Source organism: Pinus tabuliformis, chromosome 4_1, assembly GCF_031772625.1.
Source record: "Pinus tabuliformis cultivar Carrire ecotype Pingquan chromosome 4_1, CPIR1, whole genome shotgun sequence".
NCBI classification, from domain to species: Eukaryota; Viridiplantae; Streptophyta; class Pinopsida; order Pinales; family Pinaceae; genus Pinus; species Pinus tabuliformis.
In genome coordinates this window covers 832583658-832606460 of record NC_142303.1, presented here as the reverse complement: position 1 = coordinate 832606460, position 22803 = coordinate 832583658, and positions in this window count along the sequence as shown.

The window sequence follows — 22803 nt, the reverse complement described above, 5'->3', positions numbered from 1 at the left end:
CAACTCATGCTCTGGAATTGAGCAATCGAGCAAGTTAAAGTGCAGTGGAAGTAGTTTGGGCCCGATGAAGCTATATGGGAGATGAATGATCAAATGCGACCTATGTATTCTTCATTATTTTTCGATGAAGGTAAATTATTTTTTGGTATATGTACATATTTATGTATGGTTGTTATTGTAAATACAATAATGAGCTATGTTATAAAGCTCCAATAAGTAGTATGTTTGTCATGTTGGTTTCTTTTCAGCAGGTTGATTATTGTAAATATTGTATTGAGTTAAGTTATAAAGATCCATAAGAAGTATGTTTTGGTTTTCAGTGGTCTTTCTAGTTGTATATGTCATATAACACTAAGGAAAATGTTCCCGTAAAAGGGAGGGGTCTATGTAAGGAAAAATAGAACCAAGGTCATGGGACATGTATGCCAAGTTGAATGTTGGGGAAAAAATCCTAGTGGGTGTTAATTTGGTTTATTATGGCTAAGGGTAAATTGGCAACGACAATGGAAAAGGCTTTGAAAAGGAAAAGAGACATTTAATTGGAATTTTATTTATGAAAATAATGGAAAATCGGAGAAAAGGAAGGTGAAAAGTCATGGGTTTCATGTGAGAAGGAAATTGAAGGAAAATAATGTAAATTGAAGAAAATAGAGGCCTCATAAATAAAAAGGCTTTTGAGGACTGGTACACAACTTTTGTTAGTTTAGCTTTTGTCAATGGAATATCTTTGACAATTTTTGGTTGGAGATCTCTCTCTATTCTCTCTCTCTCATACTATTGCACACTTGGAGCACTCTAGCATTAAAGAAATAAAGGAAAAGGAAGGGAAAGAAAGCAAAGGGAAGAAAATATCAAGAAATTAAGAGTTGTATTAAGCGGCTACAACGAGATTTATTGTAGGTATCGAGTTGCATATATGATTTCCTTGCCAATATTGGCATGCATGGTACATGCATGTGTGTATTTGGTTGTCTTTTTTTTATTGACATGGGTTTTTCCAGGTGTGACAATGGTTTCAAATTTTCCTTTCCATTTCCAGATAGCCATGATGTGTTGGGTTTCTTACATTTGGTTGATATGGATTGTCAGATGGTTTTGGAACAGGGTGAGGTGGTCTTAGGAAAATTCCTAAGGGCTTAAGAATCCATTGACTAGTAATGATAGGATACATGGTAAATATTTGAGGTTGGAGATGGGAAAATTCCTCAAGGTAACGGTGAAGAAATCCATATGCATCTATGCTCGTATAGGGCCTAGTGATACCTTGATTGATTTTGGCAGGATTGCAGTAAATCCTAGTAGTGTATGTTTCTTTGTTTGGGCCTACTAATCTCTTGGTCGGTAATGGAGGGATACACGGAAAATATTGGTTATATAGATGAGATTTTCAAGCCTATAAATCCCTTGACTGGTAATGGAGGGATATGTGGTAAATCCTAGGGAGGCCCTAGTTATTTTCGTTGTGAGTCCCACATTCATTCTAGGAATATGGAACGAGGGTGATCGGCTGAAAGAAAATTTTGTTTTAGCCCAATCTATGGTCAAGTGGTATGTGGAATTCCCTGACTTGGTTGGATTTTGCATATGTTAATAACAACTATTTTTCTCTTGTATTTTATCAGTATTTATGCTTGTTATTATGTGGCATTGATGGTTGTTCTATAACTGTTATTACTTTGGTTTTATGCTGGTTATAAGAATGGTTTTATGATAGACTTTAGTTATGGCTCTCATGATGTTTTGATTGGTAAATAAATGGTTATTGAATGCATGACCTAATAGATGTTATTGCAGCTATTATGAGAGGGCCTTAGAAAATCTTGATGATTCTCAGATAGGTAGAAAACCCTTAGATTACATGTTTAGATATGCATTCATGACCTATAGATTACATGTCCATATGTTTGACGAAATGTTTGTCATGGTTAGGCTTAGTTAGGTCAAGTCCTTGATAAAGTTTTATGTTAAATTCTTTGTCTTTATATCATTGATTGTTCTCAAAGGTCTCAACAAGTTTTGGGTATTGTTTTGGCCCTGAAAAGGTGGCTTAGACTGTTCAGTCGCAAGCATAGAGATGGGCAAAAAAACTGTGGTCGCTCCCTTACAAGCTTATGCATGCAACTAGAGGCCTATAGTCGCATGGATGCAGGCTTGTGCATGCGATTGGGAGTCCAAATCACTGAAAAAGAAAGTTAACTCAGGGTTTAGACACCTAGAGGGGTGGTTTAGCTCTTGGGGATCTTGTAGCTCCTGAGGAAGGTTAGTAAAATTTTGGTTTGCCGATCCTGCTTCCTTAAATGTACTTAGGAGGTTGAGTCATATCATATTAAATCTTCGTCGCATATTTACCTCAACGGGCTGATGAACTTGGGTAAGTGTGGGAGGAGGGTGTTACATCTTCCATAGCTCTGATACCATGTAGCAATTGCAAGAAATTTTCTACTGCTAATGAAATTGAACTGAAACCAAGAGACAAAAATTTCTTTTACTATTATGTAGAAAGGAAAACACATAATAGAAACACATGCAATAACATGCGACCATCAAAAAATAAGGAACACCAATTATTTTACAGGGGAACCCAACTAGGAAAAACCCCTTCTCTACTTTGCATTAATTCATATGAGTATTGATCAATTACAATTTCTTGCTTCAATTGCGAAGCACACCCTACACAGCAATTATGATCTCCTGCTCACTATCCTGCTTTGACCAACACTTAGCCAAAATATACCTATGCCATCCTCCTATTTCCTTGTGCAATCCTTAAGGAACTTATCCCATAAAAAATAGCAGAATTCCTTATTTCCTTGCGCAATTCCTAAAGGAATTAACAACCTGCTCAATGAAAAAACACAACATACTCAACTAGTATGCAATTGATAATTACAATGTGCCTTGTCCTTCACTCGAAATAGACAATTTGAATTCCATCTATGACTGGGAATATTTTTAGTAAACTGATCATTTAACTGAGAGATCAGTGAGTTAACAATTGTTATAACTACTCAAATGAACTCCCACTAACTCCACTAAATACTAGAGATTAGTTAATTGAGTTTAACTAACAATAACTCCACTAGATTTCTAAATTTTAGCAATCAACCCATGCACAACTCTACTTCTAGCATATAACTTGAACTTACTAATTTAACTAGGAGACAAATCCATGTCACTCCAGCTAATTGCAATCAAAGTCATCCTGTTGATGTGGAAAATCAAATTTCTCCATTTGACTAAGGCACAAGTCAAATGAAGCCTTTTCTTGCTACATTTTAACACAAAATTCAACCCCCTTCCTTTCATTGATTCTTCCCAACATGCATAATAATTTCAGCTTCATGGAAATAAATAATCTTGGCCCAATCGAGACAACTAATTTGGCCCCTGCTAGTGCACAATTTGGTCCCTAGATAAGATGATAATTTGACCTCAATAATTTCAATGGTGTTTTGGCCCAACAAGCCAACAAGCTTAGCCCTCACAAACTCGATGACTATAAATTAAATTTTATCCTTGAAATTCAATGAGCTCGATCTGCACAATGAATTAAGAAACCATCCTCCTAAATTAATCTCCTTGGCCACAATATTAACCAACAATACAATAATTAGCTATGGTGGCTTTACAACCACTAAAATCAATGTCACAAACTAGGGTGTATATTTCAACGCTGAAATTGGGAACCAAATGAGAGTTCTCCTCTCTTAACAAGCTAATAGATCCCACCTTTCAAATCCTTCCTGCCTCAAGGAACACATTGCTAACACCAACCACAACCAAATTTCAAAGTCAGTCATTACTGAACACTCTTTTAATTCCAAGCACTTAATCTATTTCAATCAATCCAAAATCATAGCCTCTACTCCCTTCTACAACTCTCGTATTATTCGAGAAGCCATAGAAATAGAGAAGAACCCTAATAACTTTAATAGGGAGGATGGTTACAAGCTCAGCCAATCCTGGAAGCTCGTCATCCACCATATCACCCATCCCACCCATCTAGAAATTTCAAAAAATTGACCAAATTTGAATTATTTATTTAATTCAATTATGACTATTAGCCCAGCATTTAAAAAATTGTTGCTCTCAAAACATTGGTCAAATATTACTCTATTTAATAAAAAATCATTGACCATTATCCAAAATTCAATTATTTTCCTATTTAAGGTCTTCAACACTCGTTAACTCATATTGCTCTCTGTGGTCCTGATGATGGATGGAGTCACCATCTGAAATGTTGGACATATCACACTCCAAAAATCTCCAACAACAAAGCTAATTGAGCATCTCAACAAATTCTCTAATAATTCTTCATATGTTTTTCAATCTCCTTTGGTCTCTTAATAATAATTTCCTCATCCGAAAACAATGGGTAGTACCATGTGTCTCTTTATTTCCCATAAGTGATTTTTTACCCCTTTTATTTACTTATTATTTATTTTATTATCGTGATCCCTTTGTTTTTTTGTTTTTTTTTTCTTGTCAATAGTCCATGGGATCCCGATAGGTTATGACTCAATTTCCTTTTGTTTGTAATGGTGAGAAAGGGGCATTACATATGGAATTAATATGAATCTAGGCATGTACATATAATACAAATAATAATATAAGTTAATCAAACATAAATATAAATATAAATATTTATTTATTTATGAAATCAATATATAATAGCCTTTTAGGGGCAACTCAATTGCCGATGGTCATGAAAATGAAGTGTTATGTGCAAGGGGGTTTGAGGTTCAAATCCCTGAATCCTACAAAAAAGATATATATAAGCACCTAGAATTTATGTGATAACGGTTGGAAACAACCCTATATGACGATACCAATTCCATATATATATATATAATGTTTTATAATAATAATTAATATTTACTAAATCTATAATTGATTTATGAAATTTTAAGATATCAATGTTATTAGATATATATCAATATTATAAATGTTATCTTTTTTTATTTTAAGCTTTATTTATTTTAAAAGATAAAAAAAATTAAAACTAAGATTTGATTTTTACAATATTTAGTAAATCCAAACTTCAAATACTTAAAAATGTTGAAACCCATGCTTCACAAACGTGTCAACTAAATGTGATAATTGGCGCGTAAATGTCAAAACAAAAATAATAAAATATATAGAAAGTAAAAGGCTTAATAATAGAAATCAATAAAACTACTTCATTATTAAGAAACAAACAAATAAAATAATTTTTAATTGCAATGTAACAATTAAAGTTTAGTTAGGTGCATCCACGACCAATAAATAATAATACCATGGAGATGATATTTAATAATAAAACAATTGTGTAGTGGTACAAGATATTTCCCATTTAAATGTATTTATAATGTGATAGTTAAAACATATTGTCAAAATAGAGATAGTTGAGAGAATTATACAAAACATTATTATTATTTCTTTTGAGAAATCATGGATCATAAAGGAAATTTCAATATTATAGTAAACAAGGAGAATAAAAGGAAAGGAAGAAAAATATATAACAGATCAAACACTACAAACTATAAGAGTGATGAGTAATTTACAATGAGATGAATCTATAATTAAAAATATTTTTATATGAAATTATGAAAGGGAGGAGTCTATCTAATAATGATTTTTTTAGTTTAAGTTATTGATTTTATATACATAGATAATATATAGATTTGATATACATAGATAATACATAGGTCAAATTTCTCAATTTTCAATGGTTTATGATTTAGGTTTAATAGTTGACTAAATTTCCTTCACATTCATAGGTAAACAAATTCTCAAAATATTGATGTTGGGTTGAAATAATGTTGATTACATGCTTAGATTTAAAAGAGAACACATAATTATTGATGATTTAGGAAACTAAAATGTCTTGTGAAGTTGTATGCAAGTTGACAGACAAATGGATTCAAGGATGTCAATCAATAGCTCTTGATGCCCAATGTAAATCCAAAGGTTTCGCTATCATCTAGAAATCTGACGAGATATCCATCTTTCACATGTTTGCTTCTTTCATAATTCTCACTGTAAAATTTCAGCTCATAGAATTGTTAGAAATTTGGTTTCTTTCAAACCTCTATGACCCTTCATTGCCCAAAGACATGCTATATTTTCTTAACTCCATCAAGAAGCTTAGTCTTCTCATCTCCTCGAAATCTTAGATCCTAAGGGGATATTTCAATTTGATAAAATATTTGGAAGAAAAAAAAGGTTAGAAATCTTGAAGCATAATCAAGCCTCTTCCAAAATGTCACAACTTCTTCTTATTTGGTCAACCTTAGCACCATCAATGGAACTTATACTTGGAATGACCACAAAGGTGTCTCCAAACAAATAGCTTCAAAGCTATACATGTAACTCATCTATGAAAATATCTTGTCCAGGGACATTTTCATGGAGGCTTCCATCCTCCCGAGCCATGGCTTGGATCATTTGTAAAACAAATTAGATATCAAAATCAAGTCATCCCCCAAAAATAGAGCTTTTCTCCTAGAGCATTTCTAGCTCCAACATTTGGACTTCCAATCCATCACTAAGGAATAGTGGGATGAACTAGCCAACTTGGAATTATTAGTCATGTTCCACCTACAAAGGAAGTAGAAGTACATTACATATCATCTCAAAACCTAGAATAAGGGAAATTTCGAGAACATCACTCAAGACAAATAGAACCTGGAAACCCAAATGTAGCACATCCAACATGAAGCCATTCAGTAAGGAAGATCATGGGACCTCATAAAGAAAGAAGCACATAATCTCACTCTACCTAGAGAAAGAAGAAAACATGAAGAAATACTTTGGAAACAAAAATGTAGAATTAGATGGCTAAAGGAAGGAGAGCGAAATATTGCTTTCTTCCACAATTCGATGCTTCAACATTGACACCATAAATTGTATTTCTTCGTTAAGAAATTAGGCATATGTCAAGGTTCAAAGCATGAGGACATGGCTAATGTGATAGTTCAATATTATAAAGAGCTACTATCTCACCCCAAGCCAGACCGCTTAAAGGGTATACAAAAAACAGTTCAGCACATTCCACCTTTTGTTACTAGGAAGCATAAGGAGGCTTTCTTAAGAGAGATGTCTATCGAAGAAGTGGAAGAAGTAGTAAAATATATGCCTCGTAACGAGTTCCCTAGACCATACAACTTCACTACAAACTTTTTTTAAGCCTACTAGTCAACAATTAAACATGATATCCGACAAGAGGTGGATGAATCAAGGAGATTGAAAGCCATCATGAAAGCTCTTGATGCTACCTTCTTCACTTTGGTTCCCAAAAAGGAGCCTAGAAGCTTCCATCATATTTCTCTATGTAATGAAATATACAAAGTGATCACTAAAATAATATTCAATCACCTCAAACCCATCCTACCTCAACTCATTTAAGCAATACAAACAGATTATGTAGAGGGGAGTCAAATTCTAAATGGTATAATGGTTTCACATGAAACCACTCACATTCTAAAATCCTCTAAGAAACCTGGAACACTTCTAAACTTGATCTCTCTTGGGTGTTTGATAAACTTAATTGGAGTTATCTCCTTAGCATTTTCTGCAATTTTAGCTTTAACTGTGACTGGATCTTGTTGGGCATATTTATTTTCACAAAAAAACCCTTCACAAAGTCAATCCATTACTTAAACGAATGAGTTGTAAACACTATGTGTGTAGGAAATGTGAACACTGATACTTTCTCAAAAACTAATTAACGAACTTCCATTCTACTTGCATTAAGAAACTTAAACTTAGTTCTAATAGTAAAATAAACAGTTAGACTAAAAATAAATATGCATGAACTTTAGGCCTATCTATCTAGGATTTATATTTAGACCTTGTATCTTCCCATATTACCTAGTATTTTACATAGGTAACAATGACAATTGAGGTTTTTGCCAAAAAAATGTAACTATATATATATATATATATATATATATATATATATATATATATATATATATATATATATATATATATATATATATATATATATATATATATATATATAGATAGATAGATAGATAGATAGATAGATATAGATATAGATATGATATTGAGGGTGAGGGCATATATTCCCTTGCATCTTAAAAACTTTTGTAGGATCAACAACATATTGTTCCACTCATCTTTGAGGCATGTTTCAGGTGTACCATTGGTCTAGTATTCATCTTTGTGCTCAAGTTTCAAAAATGAATTATAGATGTCTCTATCTAGCGGCTTATTTTTAAGAATTTCTCCCTATTCCTAGGAAGCTAGTTGCTTGAGCCATAGTCTACTTGGTTACTCACATGACCAAGTTTCCCATTTGAGCAATTCTTCCATCGAGATTATGTGCAAAGCATAGAGTTACTCTACCAATATGTCCTTGGAACCATGACAAAAATTCTTGGTGCTCAGACCCATTGAATCAACAATAGCTTGCATTATACTCGGGAAACATTTCCAAGACATGAGTAATGGCCTCATTCCTATCAACCACGATCTTTTTTGTTACACTCGATACAATACTATATTAGTACTTTGTTACTCCAAGTCGTGAACCCTTGTATCTTTATGCCAATGATTTGTATCTCAAAAACATGGTTCCTTTTCCTTTTCAACCACTTAAGCTGACCAATTTCATAGTTTGGTCAACATGGTTCAAATGAAATTGTAACAATAGGTTAATTGGAATGCATAACACAAGGGTTTGAGGGTTCAAATATTTCATTAGCATAGTATCTTATAATTAGCCATCACAAAAGTTTAATGATGTGTGGGATGGTATAACACTGAGTATGTATATGTCACATTGGCTAACAATGTTGGTCGAGAGGTGGCTCATCAAGTGTTTGCATGATAATCAAAGCAAAGTTAGGTTATAATTACAAGAAATGGGGGAATGTCACAAGTGGTGTGTACGAATAGCAATGAAGTAGGTTCATCATTTGGAAACACAAACACTTTTGAATTATAAGAATGGGTTTGTAGTATGATTAAAAGTCAAATCAAAATAATGGTGAATGTATATACAAGGGGTAAAATAAGGGGTTGTGTACAAAAGGATCAAGAGTAAGAGTAGGATAAAATAGGTGGAATAGTTCTCTTTCTTGTAAATATAAATATTCATATGAATTAGAGATAAGTTTTTACCTCAACAATGTTTTGTTACCAATACTATTTCATGTCATTGTAGATGTTGAAAGTGAAGGTAGAAGATTGTTAAAGCAACTGTGATAAAGAATAAAAAACACCTACAAAATTTTCAGTTTTGCTTGCTCTATTTTGATACTAGTGTTGTTTTCTTGACCTTTGTAACTCAATTAGGTGAAATGAAGTAAAACCAAATATGAAATTAAAGGGGAAACAAACCAATACTAAAAATGAATGTTGAGGGTATGAAAATAATTGTAGTAGGAAGAATAAGCAAGGTGGAAGATAACAAGATGTAGTGGAATTCCAAGCTCTATTATGAAGAAGGAATATGAGACCTTAGAGCCTCCAAACATTCCATATAACCTCCTCTTTTTGGAACAAATAAATCTATCTTTGTTTCCCTAAGTACCATTCCCTTTTTATTCAAGCCATGTTGAAGATTGTTGTTGCTAAATCTCAAACTACTAGTCTTCATCACACCCAACATGAAACACTTCTCATATGTGTAAAAATGTTTGTTGAAATCAAACAAAGAAGAAGTTAAATGGATTACCATCCAATAAGGAAATTTATTAACCAATGCCAGACCACTCACTTTTGATATTAGTGAGTGCCACGTTTCCTCAACACAACTTGCTAGAGATGAATAGATGTGTCAAAGTTGAACCCCTTGAAATATTTAATCACATGAAGCATTAATGAATCTCCAATATTTTCAACAGGACATTGACATATGAAAACCTCCATGTATTGTAAATTATCTCTAACTTTAACCCCATATAATTTTCTAAAGTTGACGGGGAAAAACTTGCTAGAAGGAAGGCCCTAATGTCTCCTTAATCATCCAACACAAGAAAAATAATAATAATTTGAAGATTTGGAAAAATAGAGAATTAACAAGGTACAAAGAACAAGGGCTAACCTACCGACAAGTTGGTTTTCAAGCAAGCAAATTTCTAGTTACGTTAGAAACTGATTTCATAGCTATATCACTTATTTATTTTCACCTTTTTTTCTTTTACATATACTTTTTATTTTCTTTTTATACACACAAACACACATATTTTCAAACATATATTTACATATAGATAGACACACCAAAATGGAAAGAAATTCCAAAGGAAGTAGAAGAGGGAGTAGAAGGTTCCCCTCCCACTATCTCCATATCTTATTGTTGTGCAACATCTTGAACAAACATTTCCTTGGATATGGCCATGTGATACAAAGTTAATCGATGACCATTAACTAAAAAGGAAGTTTGCTCGTCATCAATGGTCCTTATTCTAACTAAGCCATTGTTGAAAATGGTATCAACCTCATAAGGTCCTATACATCGTGTGCTAAAATTTCCTTTGAAGTACTTAAATCCAGAGTCAAAGAGAAGGGCCTAATCGTTGGGTTTGAAGTGATTTTTCCTAATAAATGTGTAATGCCATCTAGCTTTCTACTCCTAAACAAGAATGGTACAATGGACAACATCTTATTGGATCTCATCAAACTCATGTAACTAAGAAAGTCTCTACTTTTGGGGCTCTAAAATATCTATGTCCAACTGCATGGTAGTCCTGAATATACTTGCTTGAAACTCAATGGGAAGGAAAACTTGTTTTTCATATACGAACTCATAGGGCATGAATCCTGTGGTGGTCCTCCATGTCGTCCTATAAGACCAAAGTGCTTTCGAGTGCCTCTCTACCCAATATTTATGATGTAGATATATTTTCTTGGTCATGATGGCCTCTAACACTTTATTACAATAGATTCTACCTATCTATTGGCTTGTGGGTGGTATGGAAAATACTTGCAATTCCTTATATGGTACTCTTGAACAATAAATTCTACCACCTTTGATACAGATTGTGCTCTATGTTTTGTTACAAAATATTTTACAACACCAAAATAGGTAAAAATATCTTCAAAAAGGAAATAAATTACAAATTTTTCACTAGCTTGATACAAAGATTTTTCTTCTACCCATTTTCTAACATAGTTAGTGAAAACTAAAATGCACCTCATTTTTTGTCACATTGGAGAGATTAGTCCTACAAAATCAAAGGCTCACATTTCAAAAGGTTCAACAAGAACTTGTGGTTGTAATGACATCTCATTGCCTTGCACTAGTCTCCCTATTCTTTAGAAACAGTCACATCTACGAACATAGTCCCTTTCATCTCTGAAAAGTGTTGGCCAATAATAGCCTTGTTGGAGTACTTCGTATGAAATATTTATTATCAATGAAGTGACCTCCAAAAGGTCCATCATGGAAAAATCATAGGATCGAGCATCTCATCTTCAAATAATTAGGTCTGGTTTAGTTTGGTAAATGTCTCCTACCCACGAGTAAGTGGTGCTAAGCTTTACAATGTGTTGTTTTTCTCGTGGGGAAAGGTGTTGTGGTGGCTTGTCTAACGCCAAATTGTTGGGTATGTATGCGAACCACGGTACATTAATAGCAACAACAAACAAGTATTCGTTAGGAAAACTATTGTCTACATGATTAGTTTCATTATCATTATGTAATCGAGAAAGGAAATATGCTACCAAATTTTCCTTCCTAGGCCTATCTATAATAGTAACATTGAGTTCCTAGAGAATAGAAACCATCTAGTTACTTTGCCATTAGTAATGCATTTATCCATTAAAAATTTAATGACAACATGATCAGTATGTACAAACACTTCATAACCAGTTATATATTCCTAAATTTATTTATCACATGTACACTGGCTAAATTTTTTGTTTTGGTGACTTTATAATTATTGTCTACTATTGTTAATTTTTTTTTATATAAAATAGATGGTATAAGATAATTGATATTCTTTCTAACCCAGGAAAACTCCCAAGTTCGTGTCCAAATCATCTATAAGGATATGAAATGGGAGGGACCAATTTTTCCCTCTGAGTATAGGTGCTATGGACAACTTTTCCTTTAGAGTTTCAAAAGAAAACTAGCATTGTGAGTCCCACGAAAATTTGGCATCTTTCACAGATAATATAAGCATAGGTGTAGCAATTTTAGTAAAATTTTGAATGAATCATCTATAAGAACTAGCATGTTCTAAGAAACTTCATACCTCTCTTTGCATTTGTGGTGTAGGAATTTATGTGATAACTTGATTTTTTTGTTAGGTCCACCTTGATACCTTTATAAGAAACATGGTGCATGAGAATAATCCCTTTTGTCAATAGAATTCCACATTTTATATTACTCAGGGTGAGATTGGCTTCTCTACAATGAATTAGTACTTTCTCAACATTTTCCATTGCTTCCTTAAAAGTGTTACCATAAACTGAAAATTTGTCCTTGTATATGTCTACTCATTCATGAATTAAGTCGAAAAGAAACGAAATAATGCACATTGAAAAGTTGCAAGGGCATTATACAATCCAGATGGTAAAACTAGATATGTGAATATCCCCCATGGACATGTAAAAGTGATCATGTATAGATTCGATTATATCCGCTAAATCCATCTAGGAAGGAAAAATACTATTTCTTTCCAAAGTGTCTAGTACCTGATCAATTAAGGGTGATGGAAAATAATTTTTTAAGGTTTCCCTATTCAATTTTCAGTGGCCGACACAAATTCTCAATTCACCATTTTTCTTAGGTACAGACTATGGGGCCTATGAAGTTGGATTTTAACAATTTATGTAGCTCTTCCTTGATAATTTCTTTCAGGGAAGGATTCATATGACATTGAGGTCTCCTAGGTAGCCTAGAATTTTCTTGGAGGTAAATGTGGTGTAGTAAAGTGTTAGGGGGAATGTCATGCATATCCTAATAATCCCATGCAAATGCATTGGATAGTTTTTGCAGTACATGAATCGATTATTCTTGTTGTTCTTGAATAAGGCTAGAATTAGTGTGCAAAGTTTTACTTGGGATAATTTCAAGAAATATACTATCAAAATATGAATTTTATTTGACAACTAATGGAATAAGAGATAACGAGTTTCTCAAATCATAAGATTCTGGGAAATCTCCAAAAATAAATTTATATGTATGAGATAATTCATGATTTTAAGTACAATATGAAATTGTTCTTCATTTGGTTCTTTCAATTCCCTTGATTATGGAATAGTTAAGACTAGTCACACATGTTCTTTATTTCCATAAGGATATTCTATCCATATGGAGTCTTCTATTGAGTTTTTTGCAGGTGAATACAAAGTGAGTTTGTTCATGAAGGCCCCGTTAGAGATAGTCATCTCTTTGGATCTACATACAATGTAGGTGTTGGTGTTAAGAATGTAACAACCCTTTGCAAAATTCGCTTAAAGGTGAAATATTCATATCTATGGTTCAATGCAACTCAAATGGAATGATCACTGAAGTTAGTCGAGCATGCATTAGAAATGATCCGCAACACTTCGAACATACCACACCATGACTCACGGGTGTTGATACCTAGCCTACAATTCTTTCTTCTTCTACTGCTCTTATGCACATGGTCTATTCTAGCACCAGTGGTACCCATCTATCTCCTGACCCTTGGGTGGTGCCTTCTGCTTTGGATGTAGATCAATATGGTGAGAATATGCTACGTTTAGAAGAAGATATTTCCTCCTTGGTTGTTCCACCAGTACCTCCTGAAGCTAGTTAGAAACTCCATCTCAATATGGAATATGACCAAGATATTTTTCCCACAAAGGTTGTCACTCCACCTCTTCCACCTAACTCCCTCAACAACAAGTCTTCTTCTCAAAAAGACATCTTGGAGGTCATGGATTCGCCTATTCATAATCTTAGGGACATTATTCCTCTTAATGACTCTAGTCTCCCTGATTCAGAAGAGGTAGATATTTTTAAGCAAATTCTTGAATTGACCCAGGGGGAATCTCCTTAGAAATCCTTGAAAGTGTGACCCTTGGACCGAGTCAAGTATTGGGTTTCTAATGCTGTACTTGCCAATGATTTTTCCAGCACATATCCACCTATTGACGAGTGTCTTATACACGTTTTATGTCCCAATAGTCCTTATCAAGGAGCTACACTAGCTCACATGACTACTCACCTTTTATGTCCTTGGGTATTTCCTGAAAATGATATGGTTCTAGGTTTTCCCTAACATCATCAACCTTTAGGACTCAATAGCTCAACTTTCTATTCCATGTCCCCATCATGGTGTGCCATATGGTACCTACTATAGTCTGTGAGTTCATGTATGGGAATCCTTCGAATATTCTTAGTAATGGGCACACTTTGACATGATCTATTAGATTGAGTTGTGCTTTGTACATATTGTATGTAAGAGTGTGTCATGTTTTTATCTTTTTTTGGTTTGGTATGTGATGTGAGAAATTTTTCAATATATCATATATGCCAAAATCAATATATATATATATATATATATAAATTAATATATGTCGTCCTATTTTCACCTAATCCATGTTTTATTTCTTTCATTACATGATTTAACCATTGGTCTAGTTTCTCTGGATGGTTTTTATAGGAGAGGGTGGCAATTTTATTGTGAAATCCATTGGACCTTAGGTGTGTTTATCTTGAACCTAAAATATAGGTGTTAGGGAAAATTTTAAGGATGGAAGTTTATTTTAAAGTTTAAAAACCTTCACGAATCTTACTAGCACCTAATATGCAAATTGTAAAATTTTTGGTGATATTTTTGTAGAAATATTTAGATTCCCAATGAGTTTACATTATTTGATATAATATTTTGGCAATTTTTAAGGTAAAATAATGTTGTACTATAAAATTTGGGCGAATAAGTTTAGAATATTTTTTTTTAAATTGCCGATTTTTTTTTTGGAAAAAACATGGAAAATTAGCCCACCTGCGAATATTAGCCTCTAAAATTTTTCCTGATAGGTGTAGGTATCATATTTCCATTCCCATTGCATTATTTCTTATCATTTCCATCTTCGTTTTACCTTAGCTCCAACCCCATCAGGTTCTTATATTAGTCATTCTCTCTTATGCATGTCACAATTTGGTGGTAAATCTAACCTCTACATGGATGCCCTAACTTAGCACCTTTATTCTGTGTTGGTTTCCATGAAAATTTTATTTATTTCCTTTTCAAAATCCCTCCTTTTGACCCACCATAACTTAGAATCTAAGCTTCATTTCCTCTTCTTCATCATATTCTAGCCTTATTTTGGGAGGATTCAACCACTTTATCCCTTGTGATTGCTTTGATTTTTAGCCTATCTTATGCATGTTGACAAACCTTGGTTTCATTTTGCCACCATTTTCATCCTCTACTTGGCCCATTTCTTTCATTCACTCGGTATTTTCCTCTTTCCTGGAGGGGCCACTATGATGAGTGGTTTATTTTCCAGTCTATTTTCCTCCTTATGCTTAGGGTGATTACATAAGCTTGGAACTAGTTGATACCCTTTATACCACTCGTTCCTCTAGGACAAGCTTCCTTTGTGTCCTTATTATGCTCATTTTACACTGAAAGGAACTTAGTATCCTTCTATATCTTTTTCAATCCCATTAAAGATGAATGAAAAAGGAACTATTGAGCTTAATTATATTCTCTTTCATTCTCATTAAACTATAAAGGAGACTAAAATGAGAAAAGGGAAGAATAATCATTTACTTGTGTTATTAGTCAAAATGGCAGCATCAATCATGTCACACTTGGACATGGTGCCTATTGAGTCATGATCCCACAATTGGTTTTTAGCTTGTGAAGGAGCCATACCATACATATGAGTCTGTATACTCCTTGGATGGCTACTCTTCCAGTCACTATGGCGTGTGCTTCAATGCTTCTTGTGTTTTCGCATGATATCACATGATACTTATTAGTTAATGCTTCCAAGTCACTTTTATGTCCTGACATTATTTGTTCAAGGTAATTTTTAGCTTTTGTTAGCCATCTACAATCCATTTTGACCTTTTTGTGTTTCCCATCCCCGTGTCAGTTGTACTTAATCACTTCGTCCATTCACATAATCTCTTGGTCTATTCCATGTCAATTGATGGGGGATACATGAAGGCCCTCCTTTTATGGATGTTCTCCTATTGACTTCAGCTCATTGTCTAGGATATTGAACTAGGAACCAATAATATCTTGGAGCTTGCAATCCCCAGTGATAGGCTTGCTTGTGATAGATAGTGGGATTACATCATTGAATCCAGATAAGATAAGTCCATGAGTGTTCGATGTTAACTCATTTATTCACACTTCGTGGAATATGCTAGGTACCTTGGGGTTCATTCTCATCAATAGTGGTTCCCCTCGCATTTGTTGATGCTTCGCCTCATGACCAGTAATCAAGTGTTTTATACCATGCTCGACATCAACACATCTATTGGCATGCTATATATTCGTACCATCAAGGTTTTGTAAAAGATCATGGGTTAGGGACATTTCACACTTATATGGAACCATTCCTTGGCTACATTGGTGTTATGTATAATTTATTTACTTTAAGGAATACTCTGGGGAACCTCTCTTTATGTGTACATAATCCTATTGATGTATAATGTGACATAGATTCACATTGTATTTGTGGGTGGTTATGATCTTTTTGGTTTGTCACATGGATCCATTGTGTATGATTCGTGGCCATGTCCTAGCATTTCATGTCATGGATATAAAATGTATAGTTAACAATCATGTTCATTTTCTCTTTATAACTAACCATGGGTATGCCCAAATGAGGGATGTTATCAACATGGTTGATGCAACATTTGACGTCCTCTAATTCAGTTTTACAGTCCTGACTTCTTGCTCCCATTTTAAGCTCTAAGTTTAATTATAATGCATTTCAACCATCAATTTCTCTTCTAACCTCATGCATTAGGGGGGATTTGTTATAACCCTCTTTTTACACTCCCCCATAATAAGAGAAACCCAAGTTCATCTTACCTTAGTTTCTGGCTAGAATACATCCCCTTTCACCTTTTCTTTTATTTATGTGGGATTTATTCCATGTTAAAAGGGAAAAATTACATAATTTAGTAATTTCTCATAATTATTTTATTAAATTTTCATAATTATGAAATAATAATTATTTCATAATTAAGAAAAAACTCATAATTGAGAAAAAGGGTTCTATATTTTATCATTCCCAAGGAGATCAACTTGACCCACTTGCATATGAGTTGGATAGGGGTCCATTATTTTAGAATTTTCCTAACTTCTCAAGCCCCTAGGTGTCTAGATAAATTCTCCCAGAGGATAGAATGAACCTATATAATCTCACCATATCAAGAGGAAAGGGGCTAGATCTAGTGTCCATATTATAATGTGAGAGCTCTGGTCTTGGGAGAAGCTATCCTTTTTAGGAGGAGACTAGGCTACGAGTAGAACAAGAGGTTCATCTCATGTTTGAGGTATACTTTCCATTTTTGCTAGAATAAGATGTTGATTCCCTTTCCTTTATATTATTGGTATTCACATTGTTTATGTGTCGCTCATGTTGTTTTCATGTTTTTCATGTGTTGATTATCAATAATTTCCATGCTAATGTAATATTACAGGAATGCATTTGGGTGTTGCTTTTGGTTGTGTATGTGTAGGTATACAGGATTAGGGCTTGGAGACTAGAAGATTTGGTTGCATAAAATAATTGTTGTGTCTTCAATTGAAAGGTGTGGCCTCCCTTCCTCTTGTTGTTTTGTGTTATGATCGACATGATAGGCAATTGATTTGAGATTTCATTACATTTTGGATTTCACACACATATGTTTGATGATCCTTAGGCAAGGATCCAAAGAAACACCTCCTTATGGATGTTTGATTTCAACTGCAACATGCACAACATCTACATTTGTTTGGTATAATACAAAGTTACAAGCTCCCCCCATTCGTTTATGTTTTTTAGTGCTATTTACATTTTTTCTTTAAATATATTTATATGCATGTACTAATTGTTGTTGTGGGAAATAATGGGTTTTGGTTTCTCTATTGTATGCAAGGATCTAGAAGAAGGAGTAGGAGCTAAGATCTCCTTTGACTTGGCAACACCAACTAGAGTTGTTTCCTTGTGATAAGAAAGGTAAGCCTCTTCACTTTCTTTGTAACTTCTAGTTTTCATGCTTAGGATTGTTTGATTTGTATTGTACTATGCTTCATTTGCACACCATTTGTTTGCACATAACTTGTGTAGGTCTGCTAGATATAAAGTAACTCATTATTGTGAGTGAAATTTATCCTTAAACGTAATTGGCGACTCTACTAGGGAACCCCAGTGGGTGCATTTTTGTAGCCTTTGTTTGAGCTTATAGTAATGGTTTTTTATCTTCCTTAGTCTTTATAGCAGTCATAAGTCAAATAGTTAACTTGGATTTGAAACCTTAGTGCCAAAATGCTTAGGATATGAGATTTTCCCTTCTATTTCTCAACTCCAATAAGAACCAAAGTGTTGAGAGGCTTTTATGTTGCTTAATTAACTCTGTCACAAAGTGTTGTTTGGCCATTTTTGCTAATTTTGGTTCATAGAAGAGTATTGGAGCCCTCTTGTATGAGTTTGTAAAGGGTTTTACTCAAAATTTTGGTTCTATTGTCTTATCACTAGGAGTCGACTTTCAGATCCATATTTTTTATGCTTGATTATTATGTAATTTTATAGTTTTGCTTCAAATAAGTAGATTTTTTTTCTTGATTATGGTTTTGAGCTCTCTCTTGGGTTTTATTCCAATCAAAGACATTGGTGGCTAGATACCTCTTTGGCATCATTTTCTTTAAAGCCCATTTTTATTTTATCATTTGTGAGTGTGATTACTTATGGGGTTTTTGCCTCGTAGTGCATACATGTGTGTATGTTAAGGTTTAGGTTTTGAGTGGGTCATCTTGATTATTTTATTTTGATTTTTATTTATATCCATTTATAATTTTGATTATGATTTGGTTTATGTGTCTGAGTATTAAATGAGAGTGAGAAAGAATTATTTTTATTTTTTCATTTGAAATACAAAAGATCGTAACCTTTTTTTACATAGGTTTCATTGAAATCAATACTTTCATGTGCATATTTTGCATGGTTTCTTTGAACTATAGAAGTCTAAAACATCACGTCAATTTCATACATAATACCCTTGAATTAATCAATAGCCATAAAATAACTACATAATTAAATTCTATACAATATTTTCACTTTCTTTGGTATCAAACCCATAGTAGCGCAAGATAGGGTCTTAGAATAGGGGAGTAATGTAAACTCTCCAAGACCATAAACCAAGCGTAGTATCTTAAGTTAGGGAGAAACCCCACTTTCTGTGGCATGTGCCTGGGAAGCCATTCTCACAAAAGGGTCAATCATGAGGTTACATCAGAATCGATGGAGTGATCTACCCCTTTGTTAGGTTATGGTGGCATGACCTACACGTATTACTTGGGGGTCTCTTTTGGGAGGCTTTGGGCTTAGCTACCTTGCCCTTGCATGTAGATCCAATTGATGACCATTCCATTAGGATGGGTTATTGTTGGTGGTATCCTTAGTTGTAGAAATTTCTGTATAGATTAGTTAGCTTTGATACCATGTAGAAATTCTCACCGTAGATCACTTGATAATGCAATATACTAAAGTAAAATACTTGATCTACTTCTACTATCAAACTTTGCAAAAGCTTAATCAATTTGAGAAAGATCAATTAGAATACATATAATAAAGAAGAAGAAATCATACACATGAAACACAGAAGAATACTCTAGGGAATGCCTCAGCTAAAAACCCTACTATCTGTATTATCATACAAGTGGAAATATCTCAGGATTATAGAAAGATTTAGCTCTCAAGCTATCCAACTCTTAGTACAATCCCTAACTACTGCTTATAGACAGAATAGACAACACATATGCCTTCCTTCAGTCCTCCAAGCCTCCTATTTCCTTGCGTAGTTTCTCCTGGGTCCTCTAGTTGCAACCTGTGTGTTTCTCACCTCACACACAACACTGACCTCTGAAATAACTACGCAATCATGAAGGAGATGATGCCTTCTGCATGGATGAGTTTCATTTATAGGAAAATTCCTTCGACTGATAGTACACTGTCCCTTCCTTTAATCTCAACTGGGTCTTTCTCTGAACTCACATGCATGAGTTATTTATGAGAGAATATTCAGTTATCTAGAGAACTCTAGTTGCATGCATGCATACATTAACTGATTGAACTCACAATTAGTTCCTCAAACTGTTTGGAACTAGTTTAACTAGACATAACTCAGTTAACTGAGCTAACTAATTACAATTCAAATTCAACTCATCCTTATCTCCTTAATTAAGGGATAATTTATTCAATCAAAGGGATAACTGTTGCATGTATTCGCATAGACTTCATGTTTGATTTTCTCCAACTAATTAAGTAAAGATGAATTAATTAATTATTTTTCAAACAACTAGTGAGACTAAATTCGAATTTTAATTCTCAGTTTTAATTTAGGGACTAATTAAAATTGGAATCTATCCTAAAATACTATTTATAGCAATGCTACTTTTAGCATTTCTATTGTTTTCTATTTCCAACAGAGTTGGAGTATATCATGAATTGCTATTTTTAGCATTTCTTGTTGCTATTTTCAACACTCCCTCTCAACAAGAAAGGCATTCAAATTGAACCTGATGTTGAAACTTTGGAATGTTCTACACGTAACACTTCTCTCAAGTGTTGTTGCTCTAGCAACTCTAGAAACACAAAAAATATCCAACCTGAATTAGAATAATGCCTTTGTCATCAAACTCTTTGACTGTTATTGCCTCTGTTGACTAAAAATTATGCACCTCTGTGCTCTTCAATATCTGACTGCTCTAGCCTCTGTCACTTTGATCTAACTGCATCAATCACACTGATTCCTACTACTTCATCCGTGTTGTTGCTAGTCCTATCTCCCAGCATGCATCTACACTGCACCTCCTCTCATCATGTTGCATCGTTCTGCCCACTGTTGCATTGCAACTTAGTTACTGAGAATTAAGTAACTGATCTCCCAAATTACCTCCCTATTGGGCTAGAAACACCCTCTGATGTTGAAGCTCCCTCTGCCACTGACAAGTGCTCCCTCTCTGACCTCTGCGCTGCTACAACAACTTCCTACATCTCACACCATTGCACACCTCTATGTGCCATCCTACACTGGTGCAACACTCCTATGCCTCTCGCACTGTTGTAGCCTCGTGCAGTCTCGGGACTACTACACTGTAGCACTCTCTACCGCTCCATCCGCATCTGTCTCTACCCACTCAGCTAGTCCTGCTACTCCTCGTCGGGGCTCCCATAGCAAGGTATAATCAAAGAGGTTGGGTACCTCAAAGATCCTACCCCTATTTCAGCCTTCTTGGGACTATCACTTCACATCGCCCCACCTCACACCTGGAGGTATGGCTACATATGATCCCTCTACCCACTTGGCTCGAAATTTCCCCCTACTAGAGGTCTCTACATGAGTGGATGCCTCCACTTGGTCTCCCCTCAGCATCTCCAATTGTGGCTCCTCCATAATTTTCTGAGACTTCTTCTAGCACTGCATGTTGAGAGGTAATGTAATCTCCCTCTCAACCACCAAGTCTCTAACATTTTCCTTGCTCCTCAAGTCCTTGCATGCATCTTGAACCTCAAGAGCATATCGGTTCTTGGCTAGCACACTAATCTGTTTCATCTTTCCCACCGTCACGAAATTTTCTGGAAAAAGAGCTGATTTTAAATCAGAGATATCTCCCTCATCCGAATTCCAATTCATCCAATTTGCTTTTTAATTTGGGTAATTTTTGACAAGGAATCCAGATCTACTATTTTTTCTGAAAATTTTTCATAAAAAATTTCAGATCTTCTATGCAAACTCATGGTCCATTTTTTTTTCTTACTTTGAATTCTCTTCTTCGTATACTGTTCACTGCTTTGATCACATTTGCTTCGATAAACCTAGCTCCGATACCATGTAGAAATTATCACTGTAGATCACCTGATAATGCAATATACTAAAGCAAAATACTTGATCTACTTCTACTATCAAACTTTGCAGAAGCTTAATCAATTTGAGAAAGATCAATCAGAACACATATAACAAAGAAGAAGAAATCATATGCATGAAACACAGAAGAATACTCTAGGGAAAGCCTTAGCTAAAAACCCCGCTATCTGTATTATCATACAAGTGGAAATATCTCAGGATTACACAAAGCTTTAGCTCTCAAGCTATCTAGCTCTCAATACAATCCCTCGCTGCTGCTCATATATAGAATAGACAACACATATGCCTTCCTTCAATCCTCCAAGCCTCCTATTTCCTTGCACAGTTTCTCTTGGGTCCTCCAGCTACAACTTGTGTGATTCTCACCTCACACACAACACTGACCTCTGAAATAACTGCGCAATCCTAAAGGAGATGATTCCTTCTACATGGATGAGTTTCCTTTATATGAAAATTCCTCCAACTGATAGTACATTGTCCCTTCCTTTAATCACAACTGGTTCTTTCTCTGAACTGACATGCATGAGTTATTTATGAGAGAATATTCAGTTATCTGGAGAACACTAGTTGCATGCATGCATGCATTAATTGACTGAACTCACAATTAGTTCCTCAAACTGTTTGGAACTAATTTAACTGGACATAACTCAGTTAACTGAGCTAACTAATTACAACTCAAATACAACTCATCCTTATCTCCTTAATTAAGGGATAACTTCCTCAATCAAAGGGATAACTGTTGCATGGCTTCACATAGAATTCATGTTTATTTTTCTCCAACT